Source organism: Barbus barbus (assembly GCF_936440315.1).
Source record: "Barbus barbus genome assembly, chromosome: 5".
Classification (NCBI taxonomy): Eukaryota; Metazoa; Chordata; class Actinopteri; order Cypriniformes; family Cyprinidae; genus Barbus; species Barbus barbus.
The window spans coordinates 20,271,406-20,286,802 of record NC_136733.1 but is presented as its reverse complement, the minus strand read 5'-3'; the positions used below and the strand labels follow the sequence as shown (position 1 = coordinate 20,286,802).

General features: G+C 36.7%; 1 pseudogene across 1 annotated transcript in view; it reads left to right on the top strand.

Annotated features, from left to right (window-relative positions):
- Positions 1-15,397, top strand: part of LOC306869460 (DNA mismatch repair protein Msh3-like) — a 60,849-nt pseudogene that overhangs the window by 26,250 nt on the left and 19,202 nt on the right. Inside the window, exons 7-11 of the transcript in view lie at positions 7,278-7,410; positions 7,903-8,019; positions 8,236-8,344; positions 9,131-9,244; positions 12,831-12,988. The product of the transcript in view is annotated as a DNA mismatch repair protein Msh3-like (transcript). The remainder of the gene's footprint in view (positions 1-7,277; positions 7,411-7,902; positions 8,020-8,235; positions 8,345-9,130; positions 9,245-12,830; positions 12,989-15,397) is intronic.

Genomic DNA, 15,397 nt, shown 5'->3' with positions numbered 1-15,397 from the left:
AAAAATAAATAAATAAATAAAATAAGAGGCCAGACTACATTACAAATGAAATAAGTGCCTAGATTAATAACAAAGGAGAAAGATAAAACACAAAAGAAAAAAAGTAGAGAATGTAGAGAGAGCCTAGTCTCTACCGACCTAATTGTAATGCCACTAATAGAGGCATGGTGCCGAATACTTATAGCCAGCGGCTCCAGAGCCAAATTGAATAATAAGGGACTAAGGCAACATCCCTGCTTAGTCCCATGATAAAGTGGAACATAGTCAGATTTGTCCAAATTAGTACTGCAGATTTTGGGTTTGCAAAAAGCATCTCAATGTATGAAAAAAATTTTCCAAACCCAAACTTATTTAACACTGAGTATAGATATTGCCACTCGATCTGGTCGAAGGCATCTAGAGAGATAACACCTGCCTTAGACCACTTAGAATCTACATTATACATAACATTTAACAAGCGACGAACATTTGAAAAAGAAAATCTACTCAATAAAACCAGTCTGATCATGATAAATTAATGAAGCCATGTGTTTGCTCAAATGAATGGCCAGCACTTTAGCAACAATTTTCTGATCACAGTTAAGCAAGCTTAATAGGGGTGTAACGATACGCGTATTTCGTATTGAACCGTTTGGTACGAGGCTTTCGGTTTGGTATGTATTACAAACCGAACGATTCGTTGGACTAATCCTATTATTTTTGGAAAATAAAAGAAGTGTGTGAAATATCACTTTGACCCATACTCGGAATTTGTGCTCTGCATTTAACCCATCCAAGTGTACACACAGTAGTGAACATACAACCGGAGCAGTGGGCAGCCATTTATGCTGCGGTGCCTGGGGAGCAGTTGGGGGTTCGGTGCCTTGCTCAAGGGTCTCACCTCAGTCGTGGTATTGAGGGTGGAGAGAGTGTTGGTTATTCACTCCCCTCACCTACAATCCCTGCCGGCCCGAGACTCGAACCCACGACCTCCGGGTTACAAGTCCAACTCTCTATCCATTAAGCAACGACTGCCCCTATAATGGTCTATAACTAGAAGGATCAGTGTCATCCCTGTCTTTTTTCAATAATAAGCAAATGTTCGCTTCATAGGGAGAACGGGGAAGTTGTTTATTTTCGAAGGAATGATTTATCATTCTCAGCAACAGTTGAGCAATAATATCTGCATGAGCTTTACAGAGTTCAATACAAAACCCATCAGGCCCTAAGGCCTTACCATTTGGAAAAGACTTGATAGCCTTCAGAATTTCATCCAGAGTGAACTCTTTATCCAGATCGCTTCTGGCATCCTCACTAAGCTTTGGAGTGTCGATTGTATCAAGAAAATCAGTAATATCAGAAAGGAGCACGTTACATTTTGAAGTGAAAAGAGGTTTATAAAATTCGAAAAACTAGCATTAATTTCCTTTGGATTAGTTAATAACAAACCTGAGTCTGATTTCATTTGGAAAATGGCTCTATTGGCCTGTATGCCTCTTAACTGCAGAGAAAGTAGTCTTTCAGGTTTGTCACCCGTCTCAAACTGCTTACGTTTTATTTTAAGCATCATGTTACTGACTTGTTCACTCAGAATATTATTATACTCGTACTTAAGTTTTAGCATAACATTAAGATCTGACTGAGATTTAGATCATCTATAGGCATTCTCCAAGGTTGGAAGCAAGGTTTCAATTTCAGCAAGCCGTCTACGTTTCTCCTTCTTCCTGCTCGATTCATGAGCAATTATATTCCCCCGCAACACTACCTTAAAAGTCTCACAGAGAATGGAATCAGACACATCACCTTTATCGTTGAATTCAAGGAACTGCTTGATGTGAGAGGAGATGTATGAGTGAAATTGCTCCTGCAAGAATAAACAAGGGTTTAAACACACAATTGTACTTAGACTGAGACACAGAAAGCTTAAACACCATAGTAAGCAGACTATGACTGCTTACTATGCGTGTGTGGCGGCAACCAGGTGAGGAGCGTGTCTTGCCTACAGTCAAGCATGGTGGTGGGAGTGTCATGGTCTGGGGCTGCATGAGTGCTGCCGGCACTGGGGAGCTACAGTTCATTGAGGGAACCATGAATGCCAACATGTACTGTGACATACTAAAACAGAGACTGGGCCGCAGGGCAGTATTCCAACATGATATCGACCCCAAACACACCTCCAAGACGACCATTGCCTTGCTAAAGAATTTGAGGGTAAAGGTGATGGACTGGCCAAGCATGTCTCCAGACTTAAACCCTCTGGCATCTGTGGGGCATTTTCAAACGGAAGGTGGAGGAGCGCAAGGTCTCTAACATCCATCCACCAACAAACACAAAGGAAGATGTGGGATCTTTTTTTCCTACTATGGGAGTCAATGGTGCCCCAAAACAGTCTGGTTACAAACTTTCTTCAAAATATCTTCCTTTGTGTTTGGCAAAATTGTACTTAGACTGAGACACAGAAAGCAATTGTACTTAGACTGAGACACAGAAAGCTTAAACACCATAGTAAGCAGACTATGACCAGAAATTATAATATTATTATGCTTGGTCTGTGTTACGTTCGAAATGAGTTTAGAATCAATAAGAAAATAATCGATTCTAGAATATGATGTGTGTACGCGAGAAAAGAGGAAGTAGTCTCTGTCGGATGGATGTTGCAATCTCCAAATATCAACTAAATTAATTGACTTAATTAGTTTGAATTAGTCTGAACAACAATATATTTTAGACCATAAGTGGCCATGGCGGCACTAAAAGTGTCTGTCATGCTCTGTCTGAAAATGAAAACCTCTCAAGACCAGAATTTATTTTATCTGATGGAAAGTTCTATATTTTCCCTGCTTTTTTCATTCCATTTGTTTCTGGAATCAGGTAGGAGGTTGAAGGGAAGGTGCTTAATGGCGTGTTTCTGTTGAATGGCTCTATTAGCATAATGACAAGAGTGGGAGCAGGAATGGGAATGATTATTGTTTTGTAGAGACAGAAGGTCCTCATTAACCTCGCGTCACCTGCCTGTTTCTGTCATCTTATTGTCCTTAATTTTTTATAAACACACAGTCATCAAATCAAAATTTAGAATTTATGAAACAAAACGTGTTAAAGGTTCATATGTGGTTTTGAGCTAAAACTTTATTGTTGGTAAGTTGGAAATCATTTAATATTCGGAATGAAACTTAATATTCACCCTGAAAAAAAAACAGTATTCCTCAGTATTTAATCATTTTTGTATTTTTCTTTTGTTATTCTGCATCTCATTTACCAGTGGTAGACTGTCAAAGTAGGACTTCCAACGTAAATTAAATGTATATAAAAAAAGGGTCAAAGTTTTGCATAGACCTACAGGGGACTTTCACACTGTTTTTAATGAACTCAGAGAGTGGATATGTATTGCCTCATTATGTTTAGTAGGAATGACTAACGTTGAGCCTTTGGGAAATGGGCTTGATGTGTATAAACATACACAAGATCAAGCAGAGATTTAATTGGCTCCTTGGTGCTTACTGTTATCAAAATATGGAAATTACAGATTGCATACGCTCAAGCCATTGGCATATAAAGATTAATGATGCCCAGCTACAATTTACAACTAAGCATTTCATATTTCTTCTGGTAATCGATATATATTTTTTGAAATATTGTTATTAATTCATAATTAAGTAAAGCAAAATAAAGGGAATTTGTTCATTATTCTCAGTCTTTACACTTCAAAAAATCTTTATACTTATCTTCAAAAATTACTCGATATTATATAGATTGCTGTTTGACTCGCAAGGAATTGTATCGTAAAATCAAATTTAATGAAATGTAATCTTTTGAAATAAGCATTCCAGCTTTTATATTAACTTGTAACTTTTGAGCCCAAGCACATCATTAATTGAAACTAATCTGTAAAAAAAAGACCCGCCCACAACTTCTAAGCCCTGCACACAACTTCTTAAAAGTACTGGATGAGAAAGCTGCAAAGTGAATATTCACCTAAATCTGCCTTTTTCCAAATCCCTACATAATAAATAGTAAATATTTTATTATATCTTTTCATGTGACAACACTGAAGAAATGACACTTTGCTACAATGTAAAGTAGTGAGTGTACAGCTTGTATAACAGTGTAAATTTGCTGTCCCTTCAAAATAACTCAACACACAGCCATTAGTGTCTAAACCACTAGCCACAAAAGTGAGTACACCCCTAAGCGAAAATGTCCCAATTAGACATTTTCTCTCCCCGGTGTCATGTGACTCGTTAGTGTTACAAGGTCTCAGGTGTGAATGGGGAGCAGGTGTGTTAAATTTGGTGTTATCGCTCTCACTCTCTCATACTGGTCACTGGAAGTTCAACATGGCACTTCATGGCAAAGAACTCTCTGAGGATCTGAAAAAAAGAATTGTTGCTCTACATAAAGATGGCGTAGGCTATAAGAAGATTGCCAAGACCCTGAAACTGAGCTGCAGCACGGTGGCCAAGACCATACAGCGGTTTAACAGGACAGGTTCCACTCAAAACAGGTCTTGCCATGGTCGACCAAAGAAGTTGAATGCACGTGCTCAGCGTCATATCCAGAGGTTGTGTTTGGGAAATAGACGGATGAGTGCTGCCAGCATTGCTGCAGAGGTTGAAGGGGTGGGGCGTCAGTCTGTCAGTGCTCAGACCATACGTTGTACACTGCATCAAATTGGTCTGCATGGCTGTCGTCTCAGAAGGAAGCCTCTTCTAAAGATGATGCACAAGAAAGCCCGCAAACAGTTTGCTGAAGACAAGCAGACTAAGGACATGGATTACTGGAACCATGTCCTGTGGTCTGATGAGACCAAGATAAACTTATTTGGTTCAGATGGTGTCAAGCGTGTGTGGCGGCAACCAGGTGAGGAGTACAAAGACAAGCGTGTCTTGCCTACAGTCAAGCATGGTGGTGGGAGTGTCATGGTCTGGGGCTGCATGAGTGCTGCCGGCACTGGGGAGCTACAGTTCATTGAGGGAACCATGAATGCCAACATGTACTGTGACATACTAAAACAGAGACTGGGCCGCAGGGCAGTATTCCAACATGATATCGACCCCAAACACACCTCCAAGACGACCATTGCCTTGCTAAAGAATTTGAGGGTAAAGGTGATGGACTGGCCAAGCATGTCTCCAGACTTAAACCCTCTTGCATCTGTGGGGCATTTTCAAACGGAAGGTGGAGGAGCGCAAGGTCTCTAACATCCATCCACCAACAAACACAAAGGAAGATGTGGGATCTTTTTTTCCTACTATGGGAGTCAATGGTGCCCCAAAACAGTCTGGTTACAAACTTTCTTCAAAATATCTTCCTTTGTGTTTGGCAGAACAAAGAAATTCATACAGGGTTGGAACTACTTGAGGGTGAGTAAATGATGACAGAATTTTGTTATTTTAAAGTTATTTTAATAAAACAAATATGGGAAGTCTATTTTTTGGTCACAAACTAACTAAACCCTACTGAGAAATAGATTAGTTTAGAATTTAGATTTTTTAAAAATGTTTTTCTAGAAAAGGAATTTTTGTACCCTGTTCATGGAAAGGTGCACCCATGATCTGTCAAATACTGGTGCCCAATTGTTTTAATACAAAGGATCAACGAAGGAAAAATCAATCTTGACTGAAGCCAAAAGTAGATTTTGTAATATATCCAAAATTGTTATTAAAATGAATAACAATATATATGTAATAATTAAACAAACAAAAAAATCCTCGTTTCCCATTGCAAACTAGATTTCAAAGCAAAAATAAAATAAATAAAATTAGAAATGAAGATATGCTTCAAAAGCATTTTTTTTTTCTCTTTGGAGCTCACAGACCCTGGTTTGGGCATCTCTGTTGTATGTAATGCATTCGAGAACACCAAGATATTATATCAGTTGTCTCAAATTATGTGACATTATTTGTTTAGTAACAGACCTAATTGCTACCTATTCTACATCGTATATCGTACATCTACATCTAACCTGGAAAAAGCCATTTTACTCATTTTATTCTGTTGTAGATATACTGTTGAATACTACCTTACTAGGAGATGACAACTAAAAGGACAGGGTCTGAAATGTTGCAGTTTGTATGCAGCTCCACATATGTTTCTCCATCTGCTCACTGTTGCCATTCTCTCTTGAATACACAACAGTTTTTCCACCTCAGAATATAGACTCTGGCCATCCCTCTTTCTCCCACCATCTAGCTGAGTCTAACATAGCTACAATAAAAAAAAAAGAAAAAAAGTCTGGTCCTCTTGGCATCTTATTCTGGCCAAGAAGAGTCACAAGAAGGGTGGTGATGGCGCAGTGGATAAGACGCATGCCTTTGGTGTGAGAGACCCGGGTTCGACTCCACTGTGAGACACCAATGTGTCCCTGAGCAAGACACTTAACCCCTAGTTGCTCCAGAGGCGTGCGACGTCTGACATATTTAGCAATTGTAAGTCGCTTTGGATAAAAGCGTCAGCTAAATGAATAAATGTAAATGTACAAGAAAAGACAGTAAGACTGACACAGACAATTACATGCCATATTTTTACATATGATATAGGGGCAGGTTTTATATGAATTACTGTATATTTATAGAAGTTAATACCATAATAATATACTAGTGTGGGGAAGGAACTCTCTAAAATAATAGCACAACAGTTCTGTACATAAAATAAAGAAATGTCTATATATTTTCCTAGTGTACACCTAGAAGTTGTGTATAGCCAACCAGTCAGATCAGAGCACAATTTTGCCAGATTGACAAAGCACTTGACATTTTTTTATGCAAAATCCATCAGATGGTCCGTAAACAGACCTGTTCACTTTAAGTGTTTGTGACTTAAATATGTAAATACAGAACTGATTTGATAGCCATCAGTAGCAAGACGATGGGAGACTTTAATGGTATAGTCCACCCAAACATGAAAATTCGGTCATCATTTACTCACCCTTAATTCACGTTGGGCTCCAAACGCTAAGGCATTAATCAAAATATTTAACAAATATGTTCCACACTAGAAAGATATTTAAATGTATGTTCCACACCAGAAAGAAAGATACAGTTTTGGAAATTATATGAGGGTGAGTAAATGATGACAGAATGTTTTTTTTTTTTTTTTTTGGGTGAACAATTCCTTTGGTTTTTAGAGGATAGCACTATTTGTGGTGAAACATCTATGGTGGTTGTAATGTGAAGGTAATAAAATGTTTTCTTTTCCTTTTTTTAAATGAAATTATGATCCTAAATTGTTTTTACGTAATTTCAAGTCTTTGCTCCTGATTATGACTTTGGATGATAACCAAAGTAAAACTCAACAAGGTTTACACACAGTCTACAAAGATTGTGAGACAATTGTCTCTTTTGTGTGTGTGTGTGTGTGTGTGCAGTTTGTCATTGAAGTAAAGAACAGTATGTCATCTATAATCCCGGAAGACTGGGTCAAAATCAACAGGTGGGCACCATTGTTAACAAATTTGATCACTTGCTCCCTAAAAAGAAACCTATGTACTATGAGTAAGAGTATATGTACTACTATGTACTCTTAAGAGAACTTCTACCAAATGGCCCTCTCATCATATAAATGTCAAAAGTTCCTTTTTTATCCACCTTATTTGTAAGAAATGGTCTAGCCATTTGTAACTCAAATGTGCAAGGCTTCTGGTGCTGGCTGCTTCCAGTTATTTTAGCTGGACAAAAACAGTTCCTCATACTGCTTGATATTGCAAACTGGTGTTTGTTATCATAATATTTTAATTTATTACTGTGATCAGGCACACACTGGTTAGTAATTCAAAAAGTTTTACTGTTGACTGCACATTATTTTTCTAGTAATTTGGATATAGCGGCTAATGATTTCTTGCAGGTTCACTAGAAATAGCTTGCTTCTACATTATAAAATAATGTGGATACACACCAATATTAAATGTCTGCTTTTCATCTTCAGCACTAAGGTTGTGGGCCGCTATCACACTCCATTCATTGTGGAGAAACATCGGTGCCTGCAGCAACTACGAGAGCAGCTGGTTATTGACTGCAATCACGAGTGGATTAACTTCCTTCAGTACGTACCTTTGAAATATGACAAAAATCTTTTAAATTGAAGCCATGTTGATTGGTTGAGATGCTTTCAATGTTTTGTTTCAGTATAGACTTTGAAATCAGGAAGCTGCTATGTAGTAATTTAATCATATAAAACATGCGTTTTATCCTGTCACTTTCCGACCCTGCAGCGTTCTTTCTCTTTCTCATAGCCTTCTCTCTTTTTTGCCATGTGTAGGCTATTTGGGGACTATTACTACATCCTGAGGAAAGCAGTGTGTCACCTAGCAACCATGGACTGCCTCTTCTCATTGGCTCAGGTTGCTAAAGAAAATAATTACTGCAGGTGTGGTAATGAATTTGGGTTTTTATTCCCGTATTCTCTGCTGGCTTCCTGTCTTCTCTCATATTCCACAAGCTTGCATATTCTTTCATAGATTACCTAATTCATCAAATTGAATACACTAAGCTTTGTTTCTAAGGCCTGTCTTTAGTCTTCTATTCTTTTTGAATATTCAAAAGTCAGATACGTGCAGTTCTGGGAGCGATTGTAGGGTCTTTTCCCAGTCTTAAAGCTTTTATTGGCAGACTGAAGTGCAATAAAATCAATCATATCTGAGCATCTACTAAGAAGATCTATTTCTCTTTTGTGTTTGGTGAGATGCGCATAAAGCATCTTACATAAGCTTTCATAGATGAACGAGAGTAAGGGGACCCTGGAGCCCCCACATCTCCGTCTCTCCCTGGCCCGAATTGAGTCCAACAGTAGGATGAATCCCACCCCCATGCAGTATAGAGCCCACTCCATATCCCTCTGACAGTCTGTGTGGGGGAGTGGATTTGACTTTGAAAGCAGAGGTTTCCGCCAACTACTCCCCCTCTGCTCCTTACCGCCTCCCCCTCCCGCCTGTTCAGCAGAGCACCAGAGCTTATCCTCTCCCTCTGGACTTTTCAAGTGTGTTGAGCTGATACCATAATTACCAACTTATATGTAAGGTGTCGTGCCAATATGGTGTTCCTAAAACTTTATGTTGGCGAATTCATTCTTGATTTTTTTTGTCAGCTTATCTAATTGTGAATGCTCTTCTTTATTGGTGTCTAAAGCATCTTTTTTTGCATGTCTTTATCATAAGCCTGAGGTTCTCGAAGATAAAAGTCAGATTTTGATCACGGCAGGCAAGCATCCGGTCATCACCTCGCTGATGGGAGATGAGGATCAATATGTACCCAATGACACTCACTTACAGGTGACACTTTTTTAATACTGTTATTGTGTTATAATGGATTAGTTGACCTAGAATGTTTCTTCAAACCTGTATGGATTTTTTTTTTTAAGTGCTGGTCACTCTTTTAAAGCTCCAAAAGTAGCATAAAAGTGGTCCATCTGACTTATGCACTATATTCCAGTCCTCTGATAAGAGATATATTTAGATGTTAAACTGATGCATGATGTATATTCCTGATATATGTATATATGAAACTGATATTTAAAAAATGAAATATGTAATATTGAGTAGCTGTAAAATGAATTCCCAATTTTTTTGCATTTAGATTGTCTTTATGGTCATGCAATGCTCATTTATTCTTTAAAAACACTAATAAATGTTAAGATAAATATTCAGTTTTTTATACATTTTATACATGTGCGTTATATACTGTACATTATGATGTTGTGATGCTTAAATTCAGTTATATTCACTTAAATTCACTTGACAGATTTTTATTTAGTGTTGTATTTTTTACATTTATTTAGAAAAAATGTATTTTAATATTGGTCCATCCCTATCTCTGATAGTGTAAGTTATTCCCTGATAAATCTTTCCCTGTAGGGAGTTGTTAACCGCTGTTCTCGAGAACCGGATCAGTCGGGTTCATTCACACTGGTTTTTGTGAACTGGATAAACTGATTCATTGATGGCCCATCTCAAAATAATGATTCACTCACCTATTCTGTTTCATTCCAGTAGTGCGGAAATTGCACACTTTACTTGAGACACATATTCATGAGCCATATTAATATCTGTGCTTCCACATTCTCATTAACAACTCTTTTTCATAAAATGCCATTGGGGCTTATAGATCTTAGAGATGTTATGAAACTTGATTATCGTTCCGGCATTTAATTTAAAATAATGGTGAGGGAATCTGTCTTCATGGCAAAGGCTGTGTGGTTGTCTTTCACTACAGGGTAATCCTTTTTACTTTACCTGTAAGAAAATACTATTGAACCAGCAGCCAAGCCTTTTGTATATGCCACCCACTCTGCCATCCTGATTAGCATGTTTTTTAATACCTTTGTCACTTCTTTTTCTCCCTTTCTCTTCTCCCACCCACCCAATCACTGGGCTTCCATTCAATGTGTGAGTCAGACTTTAATAATGAAGCCGTCTTGCTGGGTCACCATACTTTACTTCACATTCACTCAGATATTTTTTTTTTAAACCCTTCAACAGACGTTAAAATGTTAAAATTGTCTGAATGTTATTGTGAACTATAACAAAATAGCCATGCAACATCTGCAAACAAATGATGCAGTGGCTTTTAACCAAATGGTGTCAATGTGATTTTTACTGCATATATGATGTCAGTTCTTCTCACATTCACGCAGGTGTCCACAGGAGGATGAAAATGATCCATTTGACTTTCAGAAAGTATGCATTTTTAATGTCTTTTAAAAAAATGCCGCTTGATGTGATTTTGTTTTTCTACTGCAATGGCATTCATACATTTTAAATGTTGCTGGAGTGTCCAAATACCTTTTGGAACCACTGAATACCAGTGTATTCCTTTAATATAAGATCCATTTTATTTTGTAATTAAAAATTGATTTAAACATTTTTTCTGAATCACTTTTATAATCCCATTCAGTGTTTCTTTTGTCCTTTTCTTTAATATAATTTATTTTTATTCCTTGTGAGTTAATATATATTTTTAATGAAAAATGTTTAAATAATAAAATAATAAAATGCAAAATGCAAAATGCAATAAAATGGTTTTAGATTTTAGTATATAGTTATACCCATTTTTGTGTATTTCTGTAGTATATGCTACTGTTCAGAAGTTGTCTGAAATTTTTTGTTTTAGAAAGAAGTCTTCAATGCTTCAAACAGAAGTATTGTGAAATATTATTGCAATTTAAAATAGCTGTTTTCTTTCTTTTTTCTGTGATGGCAAAGCTGGATTTTCAGCAGCCATTATTCCATTCTTCAGTGTCACATGATTTTTCAGAAAGCATTCTAATATGCTGATTTGGTGCTTATGAAACATTTCTTTTAATATATTTTTTATATATTATTGCTTTTGTGGAAATCATGATAAACCCCAATATTTTTTGATTAATAGAAAGTTAAAAAGAACAGAATTTAAATAAAATGGAAATCTTTTGTAACATTATAAATGTCTTTATTGTCTCTTTATAGGCATAATTTCTGAATAAAAGTATTATTTAAAAGAAAAGAATCTTACTGACCCAAACGGTTTTGGTGGTGTATCTATTCTCTTGTCTCTGACCTTTTTTCTATTTCATTATAAATTGATTTCTGCTGGTCTTACGCTTTCATAATAACTTAGCTGTGTTTCCTCAGCGTTTTCTGTCCAGATGATTGAGACCCGACCTTTGTGCTCCATCCCTGATTCCCTCTTTATCTTTGACACTCAAGCAGTCAGCCAGAACATTAGCATCTACATCTGCTTGAACTTTGTTCCGCCACAAGAATCTTTACTGTAATCTTGCACAAATATTCATCTGATTACCTTTGTAAGAATTACAGAACCTCAGACACTTTGAACTCCTGAGATGGACAACACACACACAGTGCATTAACATACAGACATCTGTCTCCACACCCCACTGAGAGAAGATGCGGGAAAACGCCTCTCTGAAATATGCATCAGTTCCTTTTCATCCACTCTTCCCCTCACCCACCCTTCCTTTCACTCAACTCACTCAGAATGGTCAATAGTAGAATGTAATGTTTGCATTAATGCAAGTGATATTTACATGTTTGTTTGGTATCATTTGAATTGTCTCAGGGCGACTGGTACAATGGTCTCATTCTTCTAAGAAGTAAACTAAAAGGTAATACAGATCCTAAGAGTTCAGAGATATTTTGCATACTGTAGAGGGTGGATCAGCTCCTAGTGGTTTTCATGCAAATTACCTTCTGTCCCAAAAGGTGCTAACTTGGCTTGATCAAAGCAAATTCAAATTGTTAGTTCCTGCCTACATTTCAGGGGTGTTGGTCTTGGTCTGAGGTACTTAAGGAGAATGTGGCAAAAGGATCAGGGCGATTTCTGTAGCCAGAAGCCCGTAGTGTGGTGTGTCAATACTCACACTATGTATTTCTATAAAGTCAGGTATGCATCCTTTACTCGTAGAATTATCTTTGAGAATTCTATGTTTTGTATTGATATGATTTGATCTCTTTGAATTGCTGTGGAATTGACATAATACATACAGTATTTACCTGACTGATAATAAATTGTTACATTTGACCTTATTCTGTTTTACTCTGTAATTATTGACTCTAGTAGATTACGTTGCATCCTTGTTAAAGACATGAGCAACCGAATGAACGAGTAAATATAAAGTCAAGAGTTAACTAGAATAATCAAATATCAGAAGAATACAAATTAGAAATAGACAAGCAATCAATTTGTATTTCAAGCTAAAATGGAGTCAGATTAAATGATAAAATGGAGTCAGATTAGAGTTTAACTTAAATTGAAGAACTTTGCACACTGGAAAGACCGAACACGCAGGAAACCTTCATCCACCATCGGAAACCTTCTTTGGGCCAGATGGGTGGACCTTACACCTTTTCCTGTCTTCAGGGGGATGGCAAGCAAGCCATGATCATCACTGGACCCAGCATGGGTGGCAAGAGCTCTTACATCCGACAGGTTGCTCTGGTGACAATCATGGCACAGCTGGGATCTTTTGTTCCTGCCAGAGAGGCGTCAGTGGGCATTGTAGATGGCATATATGTCAGGTATCTTCCACCTGCAAAACACCACCTTCTTCTTAGTGGCCTATAAACAATGGGTGAGAAAAGATTATTGTCGTTGTAAAAGGCCTCACTATGAGCATAATGCATATCATTTCCTCTGGCTGTTACAAAATGCATCTGAGATCTTTTAATTGCATATTATCTTCTGATGAAAATAAATTTCCAGACCTTTTATTCTCTACCGTTCTTATTTCCTGTTTTCCACTTTCTTTCCTAAAGAACAAAGATCACTTTCATAGGAGATTTATCACAGCCTCACCCGATCTGCCATAATGCAGTATTTACTTAGATATGTTGATGGGTCACTTTCCAAAGGAACAGAAGCTTTGGAAACATCTGTCTTCTTAAACCTGTGGAAAAAACAGCACTTACTGAGATATTGTTTCTTTTGTTTTCTGGCCATTAGAGAGGAAGTCATGTATGACAGCACAAAGCTGAACTTAAGTGACCATGACAACACTTCAGGGGCCGAGCAGACTTCAGAGTTTGTGCTAGAATGGTCCAGAATTGAAACCATGCCCACTAGTCTTTTCACAGAACCCCGGTAACCACAGATTACAGAGGCAGGAGTGTGAGTCAAACCTATTCAGACCTTATGCCACATCTTATGCTTTAATTTTTTGAAGAGCAGAGTAATAATAGATTTTCAGGTCCAGAAAGAAATAACGGTGCTTGCCAGGCAACGAACGACGAGAATGAAAATATTGATTTTTAATTTAAATACAGTTTTGTTATCTTAAATACATGCAAAAAAAAAAAAAAAACAGAAACAATTGAGTCATAATTAATTTTGCACATTTTGCAATGATGTCATTGCAATGATGCTGTTGGTTAGATTTGTAATGGCGAACATTCTCTCCCTTTTTAAAATAGAAATGTAATAATAAAAAATATATATATAAAATCACAATAAAAAAAAAAACAAGACTAATGTGTGAAACTAATATGTACTGGTTTTGTTGGATTGAATTTTTTAATATAAATTAATTTGTAATTTTTTTTGTATTTTAAAATTTGAATTTTAAAAGCCTAATTTTAAGTTTTATCAAGTTTTGCACATTTATTATTTATTTATTCATTTATTTTTTGTATTTTGTTTGGCTTGAATCTTCACAGGCATTTAGTAGAACATTTTCTCTTTTGTAAGAGAAAAAGAACAAAATCAAAACAAATGTATTTGCACTAGTGCTGTCAAAGTTAACACAAAAAATCATTTTAACGGCACTAATTTTTATTAACGCGCGATTAACGCAGCACAAATTTTCTGTTTGACCCGTGGCCTAGCCCATAGTTGGAGAAATGGAGATGCACAGTGTTGCCAACTTAGGGACTTTGCAGACCCCTTTAGCGACTTTTTTTTCCTCCTCTTCAAAAAAGCGCCTAGCGACAAATCTTTAGGATTTGCCTAAACCTTATTTAGTTTCTGAGACTCGCTAGTAGTGAGTTTCTCGCGAGTTCTTGCTGTCCCAGCGCGCACACACACCTCTCTCTCTCTCTGTGCGTCTGCTCTATTCAGCGAGCGGCAGAGAGGAGCAGCGCTTTCAGTTAAACACAGATATTATGTTGCTTCTCTAATTTTACATGCAAGTATAGCCAAAATCACAGCACAGCTATTGTCATTATCTCATGTGTATTTGATTTTATCAGACGACTATCAGGATCGATTATCAGGATTTTTGTACAGATTAACAACTTGGAAAGGAGAGCTGGTTATGTAGCCTAGTCTTAATGGGTCGTTTTTCAGTCACTATTTCATATTAATTCCGTTGTCTGACAACAGAAACAGTAAAATATATAAATGAAAACAGTTTTATTGAGAATTTAGCTGCATCACAATACAGTATGTAGACACGAGGCAAACAAATCTACTTTTACTTTTTTTTTACTTTTAGTCATTTAGCAGACGCTTTTATCCAAAGCAACTTACAAATAAGAAAAAGTAAATAAAACTAAAATTCAAAACTCTGTAAATACTGTATACACACATTTAAGAAAATAAAGAAATGAAATAAAATTGACAAATGCATACAACATTTCAATACTAAACATTTAAATGAAAAAAAATAAAATAAGCTAAAAACAATTCAAAATATTAAAACAACAAAAGGTATGAGTATAATAATGCTGCTAACATAACACTAAGCCAAACACCAAAAAACAACTACATGTGTATGTACAGCCACACACCTAATCTAATAATAAATAATAAATATTTAGCATTTTCAGAAGAAGTGAGCTGCCATGTCCTGCAAAAATGTAAACAGGTTTGTGTAGGTAAATTGCTCAGGGCAAAGAAAGAGAAGCAATGGGAACCTGGAATTTCTTTTTTCATGTGTCTAATAGACATCAACAAGTTCTTTGAAAAACATCTATGACCTTTGAAACATGTCT